Consider the following 9,844-nt stretch of genomic DNA (forward strand, 5'->3'; position numbering starts at 1 on the left):
TTTCTGTTATCAATATTTTCATACAGTTCTACAATTCTAATTCTCTTCTTTAGTCTCAATATATTATGGGGCATAATTCCTGATCCTATAATCTGATTTGGGTTTATAAATTATAAAGAAGGACATGTGTAGCTATCTTAATCTGACAACCCGATCTTCATATTATATAAATACAATATGTTAGCTGCTGAACTCAATCATATTATAAAAATAATATAAAGTGTAGATGCGTGGGTAGTATTTATTTATTGACTAAGCAAAACAGATTCTCTAATGAGTTTTCATGATTAGTGGAAGTCCATTATTCTTTCCACCAAACCACGAGTGAAAAATTAAATCAAAATATTGACGAAGAGGGTCTTGACTTTCGGATAGATTTGACGATTTCTCATCCTCCATCATGGCTCCATAGTTACAACTTACAACTATAAAACTATGATTAAAAATCATAAATATCATGTAGTAAAAGAGAAGAAGATCATGTAGTCATCCCCTTATTTAATTATCCAAATTCAGTGTCTAGTGCAATATTAAATAGTTGGTCTCATGCTTTTTTTTGGTAAAATGCTAAAGTAAGATGGTCTCATACTTAAAAATGCATCACATATGCGGTTTCAAGCCATGTTTTTTTTTTTGAAAAAGTGGTTTCAAGCCATGTTAGTTGGTGTATAATCTAAATTTCACGTTCTTAGATTATATGAGACGAATTTCGCTAATAAAAACAATTACATTCGATGCTCGAATAACAAGTATGGCCTCTCATAGAAAAGTATTTTCAAAAATTACTTCCATTGTGTTGTTGTTGACGTTTTCATAATAATTCTGTAAGTAGTCGGGGCGGAGGCAGAGAATTTTTCTATGTGGGGCATTGATGTGAATAATTATGGGTAGAATAGCATAATGGAAGTTGTTTATAAAATTATACATGTAATTTTGAAAAGCCATCAGGGGCAACTGCCCACCACTTAGAGCCTCTCAAACCCAAGATCTCATTTTAAGGAGAGCAAAACCTCAAAATAAAGATTTGAGGGGTGGTTACTCCAACCGTGAATCCTCAAAAAAATCCTTAAAAGTTTATTTTTTTGCATTATAGTCCTTGACATTAACAAAAGTTACTAAATAAGAATAAAACTTTACAAATATATATAAAACATACTTTTAAATATTATACAACGTACAATATTACAATATTATATAATAAAAATAATACACATATATAGTAAAACAACACACATACACACAAATTTTAGAAAATTATATTATGTAATTTGCTTTAATTTATGTTAAATTTGTTTAATACATTTTTATTTTGTGTGAGCTTTATTTAATATATTTGTCTCTTTGTGTGAATTTTGTTTTGTGTGAGATTTAATTAATGTATTTTTCTATTTGTGTGAATTTTATTTTAATGTTACGTAATATTTATTCTATTTTATTTTATTTTGGTGTATTTAAAATATTCTAAATAAAGTTAGTGGATTTAATTGTGAAAGAAAATAGTTGTAAGGACTAAAAAGAAAATAAATAGTAGTTTTGAGGTTTTGAATAGTAAAATTTCAAATTTGAAGTGTCACTATTCAAAACCTCAAAATTTGAGAATTTGAGGTTGGGTTGGAATGGCAAAACCCTCAAAATTTGATGATTTGAGGTTGGGTCGGAGATGCTGGTGGTCTATGCGGCTCCGCCAAGTAGTTGTGTTTCTTATGTTTTTACGCTAAAACAACGATAGACGTAAAATAACTGTATTTTAAATTCAGTTAGCTTGGATTCAGTTGCATATACATTTGGACGTGACGTCTGCACGGTGCAAACATGTGGATTATATAGGAAATCAAAAGAAAGCTAAGAAGCTTCGTTAATTTTAAATCCGAAGTACACAGCATCTGGGGTGGTGGCGCAGTTGGCTAGCGCGTAGGTCTCATAGCTACTGAGTGATCCTGAGGTCGAGAGTTCGAGCCTCTCTCACCCCATATTTTTATATCAAATTAACATGTTTTGAAAAATGTTTTGTTTCTTTTAGAGAAGTTCATGAGATTCCTATAAAATGGGCCCAAATTGTATAGTCTTTAAAACCATATTTGGGCCTCTGGTAAGCTGATTAGGTTCGAATAATACTTTCCTCTTGATCATCACTTGAAAACTCCATGATATGGTTTATACTTTTATGAGGCTCATCAGTCATTATTTCTCTATCTCTTCATTTCTCTCACATGTTTCCTTAAGTTCCATTTGTATAGCTCGTCCCTACATATGCACATTTATATGAATGCCATCACACCAACATCGTTTTAAAATTAAATCGCCGGTTTTTCGATAGACAACCTGTCTATCTTTTTCTATTCAATTCAATCGATTTATTAATATCTTTAATTTTAGTCACTCAAAATCTCATCTTGGAGTGCTGAACAATAATTAATGATTGGCTTGTACAGATAGAAAATGGTTTGATTTATTGAGTGATCCACATGGAAAGGCAACATAAGAACGAGTGAGAGACTGTGACGATGCCTTTTTATGATATTTTGACGTGGGAGAGGGCGAGCCCCACCAATGTAAGTCGTATGCAAAAAAAAAAAAAAAAAACTATTCATTTCATATTATTCCTTGGAGAATTTCGCTAAAGCACCTTTTCTTAGATTAAATAATATATTTGATGCATTCCATCGTGTTTGTTTTCAGAGTTCAATGTATTTAAATTAGCATTACATGACTGATGGCAGATCGATACTACTTTGTGATCATTAGCTATAAAAAAAAAAAAATTCTTCACAATGATCCCTTCGATTATTTCGAAAAACTCATTTTTCTTTGAGATATATGATCCATTTATTTGATGATTACCAAAAAAAGAAAATATATGATCCATTTCTTCGGTTTTTATATTGTTCTCCATCTAAGTGTCAAATACACAAAAGGACTTTCTCTCTCTGCTCTGTTCCCTCTCTAGAATTTTACACAGAGGAGAGAGAAAGATCGGGTTTTTTTGTTTGTCGGATCCTCTCCGGCTTAGTTTCCCGTTTCACCGGGTTTGATTCTGGGAAGAAGAAGTTTTTCTAGTTCTTCTTCGCCGGCTTATGGTTTCCGGGAGGCGGTGGCTCCTTCAGCACCGTCATCGCTGGCTTTGTCTTTGCGTGTAACCGATCTATGATTATGTGCTCTCTATTGTTACTGTGCCTCTCGATCTGAGTCTTGTGTCGCATGCTGTTATGTCGGCGAGGAAGGATTGATTGTAGGCGGTTTAATCCTTGGTGATTTCGTAGATCGGAGTGTGTGCGATGGCTCGCTTGTTTGTGCCTTAGGGTGAAATTCATTGGTTTGGGTGTGGTTTTAAATCGTCAGTGATGTTTCCAGTGGCTTTGGATGAGATCTCGGGACTGTCCTCGATGGAGCTCTCCGTTGGAATATTTTGGTGATTGAAGACGGGTACGGTGTTTTGATCCGGTGTGTTCCGGCGAAACTAGTGGCCGTTCTTCATCTTCTCCGGCTAACCTTGACGTTTCGGGTACCGATGTGGTGATCGGCTGACGCGTGTCTCAGTGAGGCGGGGGCCTCAACACGTGTGCGGGCAAGAGTGTTGCTGGACGCGTGTACAGTAGTGGCACCGTTCAGTTTATGACTTTGGGCCTTGGGCTTGTTTTGTTTTTGCCCCTGACGGACTTTACTGTTTTGTTTTCTCGGACTTTATGCTATTTTGTACTGGGCTTTATGCTCTGTTGACCCATCAATAAAACTAAATAGATGGAAAAAAAAATATTGTTCTCCATCTCTCTCAGTTATGATTATTTTAATCTTCTTTTTTCCCTTTACGGTTAAATCATAAAACGTAGAAAAGTGATCTATAGTAAGGAATTTTATAAATGAATTTGAATGCAATTTAATTTTCTTCGGTGTAATATAATTTTCCAAAAGGAAAATGCTAAGCAAGTTCAAGAGCAGGGGACAACCGGACAAGGTCGGATAGCCATCAACTTCTCGAAAACGGGAGGTGGAAATTTGAGTTATATTGTAGAATTGGATATCAAACTGACTTGGTTTTATTAAGCTATACAGCTGAGACTTTATACAACTCCAATGACGGTTTAACATCCGTGTTTCCTTATAACTAATAGAAAAACTATACATAACTTTAACAAGAGAATATAGGAAACTATACGATATATAATATATCGTAATACTACCCCTCACGTTGGAGCGTGCAGGTCACAAACGTCCAACTTGGACAATAAAGTATTGAACTGAACTCGTCCCAACGCCTTGGTCAGAATGTCTGCGACCTGCTCCTTGGTACGTATGTGATGGAGATTAATAAGACCAGCTTTTACAGCGTCTTGAACCGCATGACAATCATTTTCAATGTGCTTGGTACGTTCATGGAAGACTGGATTTGTAGCAATGTAGATAGCTGTTTTACTATCACAGAAGAAGCGAGTAGGAGCATGTTTGACATCGAATCCATGCAACAGTTTACGTAACCATTTAACTTCTTTGAGAGCATCAGATATAGCTCGATATTCAGCTTCTGCGGAAGAATGGGATATTGTATCTTGCTTCTTTGTCTTCCAACAGACCGGAGAATCACCAAGTAAAACAACAAAGGCACTGAGAGAACGACGGGTTTTGCAACAAGAAGACCAATCGGAGTCACAGTAAATGGAGAGGGACATATCTTTAGACGAGCTTAACATGATTCCTTGGCCAGGAGAATTCTTTAAAAAATGCACTACTCGTTGCGCAGCTTCCCAATGAGCTTCTTTGGGCGTCTGCATATACTGAGAGAGAACATGAACCGAATAACTCAACTCGGGTCTGGTATGGAGAAGAAACAATAACCTGCCGACATGCCTCCTATACTTGCCGGATCAGCCAAGACGGGACTCTCAACCTTGCCTAGTTGATGATTCTGTTCGAGAGGAGTAGCCGCCGGCTTGCAGCCAAGGTTTCCTGTGTCGGCAATAATGTCCAAAGTGTACTTTCGCTAAGAGAGAAATATACCTTCTGGACCATGACTTACTTCGATACCAAGGAAGTAATTGAGTTTTCCCAGATCCTTCATAGAGAAACACTTACTCAAATATTCTTTGAACTTTTGTACCATACGACTATCGTTACCACTGATAAGCAAATCGTCAACATATATCAACACACACAGCTGTATTCCTTTGCGACTGTAGCAGAACAATGAGTAGTCATCATAGGACTGGATAAAACTAAACTTAAGCAGCACATCATAGAGCTTTTTAAACCAGCAATGGGGAGCTTGCTTGAGACCATATAATGACTTGCGAAGACGACAAACCTTATTGGGATGAGAATGACGAAATCCATGCAGTAGTTTCATGTATACTTCTTCTTCGAGATCGCCATGAAGGAAAGCGTTGTTGACATCCATTTGAAAAACTTCCCATTGATTTGCTGCGACCAAACGAAGGAACATACGCACCGTTGTCATTTTAATAACATGAGCAAATGTTTCATTATCGTCTTCCCCTTCGACATGTTTGTTTCCCATAACTACAACTCGAGATTTATGTCTCCGGATCGTACCATCAGTATTATACTTGATTTTATAAACCCATTGACTTCCGAGTGCAACCTTGTCAGGCGGTAGATCGCATATGTCCCACGTATGTTATTTTTTGAGAGCAACTACTTTGTCAACCATGGAATCATCCCAAACATCGATTCCAACAGCTTCCTTAAAGTGTTTGGGTTCAACTGCGGCTGTAATTGCAGCTAGGAAAGCTTGTTGCTGTGGAGAAAAGTTAGAATCAGAAACATACTTTGTTAATGGATAAAGTGAATTACCTTGGACCAAAGACGATGACTGAGATGCGAAGACCGAAGGAGCGTGATGGGTACTTGAGGTAGAACTCTTCACTGATGTATTATATGTGACATAGTCCCTGAGTTTAACAGACGGTATTTGCTGACGTTTACCCCGACCAAGATCTTCTTCAGGCGGCAGGGGACTACTATCATCGCCAGTTAGATCAGCTGCAGTTGTTATAACCTCTTCTTCGATGTAACCACTGTCCTGAACAACTGGTTCAGCCTGTAGAACTCCATCACCAGTACTACAAGAGATCGATGAATCAGCTGGCACATCAAGAGAATGATCGGCAGGTAAGGAACTACCCCTGTCCGAAGAACCAGTCGGAGCCGCTACTATGTTGTAGCTCCAGTCATCATCAACGATGTCCACCAAAGTTGTTGTTGACACTGGTTCCTTGCGTGTTGCATATGGGAAAACATCTTCCCGAAAAACCACATCTCCAGATATTATAAACTCGTTACGATCCATGTCAAACACTTTGTAACCCTTTTTCCCGAAATGGTAGCCTACGAAGATACACAAACGACTCTTCTCACCAAACTTATCTTTGTCTCTTGCTTGGCGATGAGTGTAACAGGCAGACCCAAAGACCCGTAATTGCGTATAGTCTGGTTGAAAACCATGAAAGACCTCAAATGGAGAGTGACCTTTATGAATCGCAGTTGGCGTCTTATTAATCAAGTAGGCTGCGGTCATGACGGCTTCACCCCAGAACGTTATAGGCAAACTCGCCTGAAATTGTAGTGCTCGGGCAACATTAAGTATGTGCCTATGCTTCCTCTCCACACGACCATTTTGCTGAGGAGTTCCAACGCACGAGGTCTGATGTATAATACCTTTCTCGCGAAAATATGATGAGAGACACATAAACTCAGTTCCATTATCACTTCGCACCATCTTAACAACTTTACCAAATTGTTTTTCTGTGTAGGCGAGAAAGTTTTACAGAATTGTCATAACTTCTGACTTCTCAAGCATAAGGTACGTCCACACTGATCGAGAGAAATCATCAACAATAGTAAGAAAATATACAGCACCACAAGAAGAAGGAACACGGTATGGATCCCATACGTCGACATGAATTAATGAAAAACAATAAACTGATTTATTAATAATGTCTGGAAAAACTTCTCGAGTTTGCTTAGCTCTAAAACATACGTTACAGTGGCGTGAGCTAGTAGAAGAAGAAGAGAACAAAGGTAAAACCGAAAGCACATTAAAACTAGGATGTCCTAAACGCTGATGCCACAATGACTGATCTGGAGAAGCATTCACTGTGTTTATATTTGCTGTAGCCACATCTGTTAAGTAGTATACCCCATCACGCTCTTCACCGGTTCCAATTAGAGTCCTCAAAAAACGGTCCTGCAAAACATAAATAGCATCTGTGAAAGTCGCAAGACAGTTTGTTTGCTTTAGAAATATTGCGACAGATATCAAGGTGCAATTCAAGGATGGCACATAGAGGACGTTCGTCAGTGATACTTTCCCCGACAGGGGAAGAACTCCCATGCTCATAGCAAACGTACTGTGCCGTCTGCAAAGCCTACTGAGCACGGTGGTATGGGTACAATATCGTGCAACAGAGAGAGCTTCCCGGTCATATGATGAGGAGCTCCAGTATCAAAAATAACATCACCATATTTCTTCTCACCGAATAACTTATCGGAACCTGATTTTTCTTGGATCATCTGAGTGAGAACCTTCCATTGTTCTTGTGTAAACTATGGGAAAGGCGATGAGTTTGAGCTGGTAGCATGTGCCGTAGCCGTCTGTCCTCTGCCTCTGCCACCACGACCACTTCTGCCTCGTCCACGACCAGCTGCAGTACGATCGGATCGCTCATTCCACCATTCCGGAAATCCCACCAACTGCCAGCAATCCTTTTTCTCATGTCCACTTCGTCCGCAATGAGAGAAGAGAGTCTGTCGATTTTTGTTTCAAAGAATTGACGTGTCGGACCTGGAACCACTTTGGAGACGCCATCTCCATTTGTCGAGCAACAAATCCTATCGCATCTTGTTGCTGCTCATGACCGTAAGAAGAATTTAGACGCTGCTCTTCTCGTATAACTTTGGAGTACACTTCTCCAATTGTCGGCAGAGGATCCATACCAATCAAGGATGTACACAGACCTCCAAAGCGAGAGTCATCAAGACCCATGATGAACTGGTGAACTTTGTCGTCCTCTCTTCCTTGCCTGATTTCATTAGCTGCACCGCAAGTACACATAGGCAGGGGACGATAGACTGCATATTCTTCCCACAAGGAACACAATCTGCCATAATATTCAAGCACACTTTGACCTTCTTGTCGACATGCCGCTTGCTGAGCTTTAAGTTGATGAATACAGACTTTGTTCCCAACTGAGAACCTTTGTTTCAACTCCGACCACAACTGACTTGCATCGCTTACGAACGTCACTGACAACTTCACGTTTGGCTCTATAGCCGCCGTAATCCAACCAATGATCATGGAATTCACTGCAATCCAGTTGTCATGGTCGGGATCATCGGCAAGAGGTTTCTTCAAAGAGCCATTAATAAAACCCACTTTACGCTTTGCCTGAAGGACGTTGAGCATCTCGCTTGCCCACTGATTGTAATTCTCCCCGGTTAGCTTAACAGGTGTGATCATGGCTCCGGGGTTGTCGGAACCATAGAGAGCATACGGAGAGGTACTAAGGGGCCCTTCTGCAACAGGTTTATCAACCTTAGTAACCGAACTTAGGTCAGACATCGTCACTGACGATATTAGGTTAGTTTGAACAGATTGACTAAGAACAAGAACTTGTCCAAACTATGAACAAGAGGAACGATAGATATTTTGTATTTAGAATGATCTTAACTCTGATACCATGGAGAATTGGATATCAAACTGACTTGGTTTTATTAAGCTATACAACTGAAACTTTATACAACTCCAATGACGGTCTAACATCCGTGTTTTCTTATAACTAATAGGAAACTATACATAACTTTAACAAGAGAATATAGGAAACTATACGATATAGAAAACATCGTAATATATATAACTTGGATTTGAGTGGGCAATAAGGCCTGTGCTTTGACCGCTTTGGATTATAATTCTATGTTTACATTGAACAGTTTCTTCTACTAAGTCTGACTCTGTTTCCTTAAAAGAACGATATTGTCTTTTCCACTTGAACATATTCCTCCAAAAACTGTAATATCTAAATGTGTCTATTTAATCTTTTTTTTTTAATTCAAAAGATGGACCAAAGCTCATAATTTTCTTACGCCATAGAGCTGATTGCTGAATTCTCTTTCCGCAGCTGCTGAATTCGAACCTAGCAGTGTTAATTTACTTAATTTGTTTGCTCTATTTTTTTCATTTACTAACATGTTTGATTTTTCTCTTACGAAAACTATGTATACTAGGTAAGGAACCCGTGCAAATTCGCACGGAAACTCATTTTGTAGAAAAATATGCCATATTTTATATAATTGTTTTTAATATACATGTGTAACAAAATTATCTTATTTAGACCTATATTCCTTTATTGATGATATTAGAAAATTACATTTATTGATGATATTGGCTGTAACAAAATTACATATATATCAAGACCAAATAAGATATATGTCTACTCATTTACTAAATCTATAAAGCTAAGAGATTTTTATATTCATAATTTTTTGAAACCATATAAAAATGCATGTACAGTAAAAAATTATTACATGTGTAGTTAGAATGCTTAGATTTCTTAGATTTGGAAAAAAACATAGTTATAGTTTGCAATGAATCTTTATAAATGAAAAAAAGATAAGTTGTATTCTAAAAGGTGTTATTTCGGTAATATAAATTATATTTCATAAAAATTATATTTCACGCCATTTCTTTATTTCGCTCTCTATTACGGTGTCTACTGGCATTTGTGGTTTTCTTCTTCCATGTTTATCCAGGGGCTCTCAAACCTCTTTCATCGTAGTTGGGTTCCCTTTTTGAAGGCCCCTCAAACTCTATTTTTGAAATTCAGTGTTAAAAAAA

At 37.9% G+C, this 9,844-nt stretch overlaps 1 non-coding gene across 1 annotated transcript; it reads left to right on the forward strand.

Annotated features, from left to right (window-relative positions):
* Positions 1 to 1,885: 1,885 nt before the first annotated feature.
* TRNAM-CAU lies at positions 1,886 to 1,970 on the forward strand. The gene is given in 2 exon segments: positions 1,886 to 1,923; positions 1,935 to 1,970. It is a non-coding gene; the product is annotated as a tRNA-Met (tRNA).
* Positions 1,971 to 9,844: the final 7,874 nt, after the last annotated feature.

Source organism: Brassica napus, chromosome C6, assembly GCF_020379485.1.
Source record: "Brassica napus cultivar Da-Ae chromosome C6, Da-Ae, whole genome shotgun sequence".
NCBI classification, from domain to species: Eukaryota; Viridiplantae; Streptophyta; class Magnoliopsida; order Brassicales; family Brassicaceae; genus Brassica; species Brassica napus.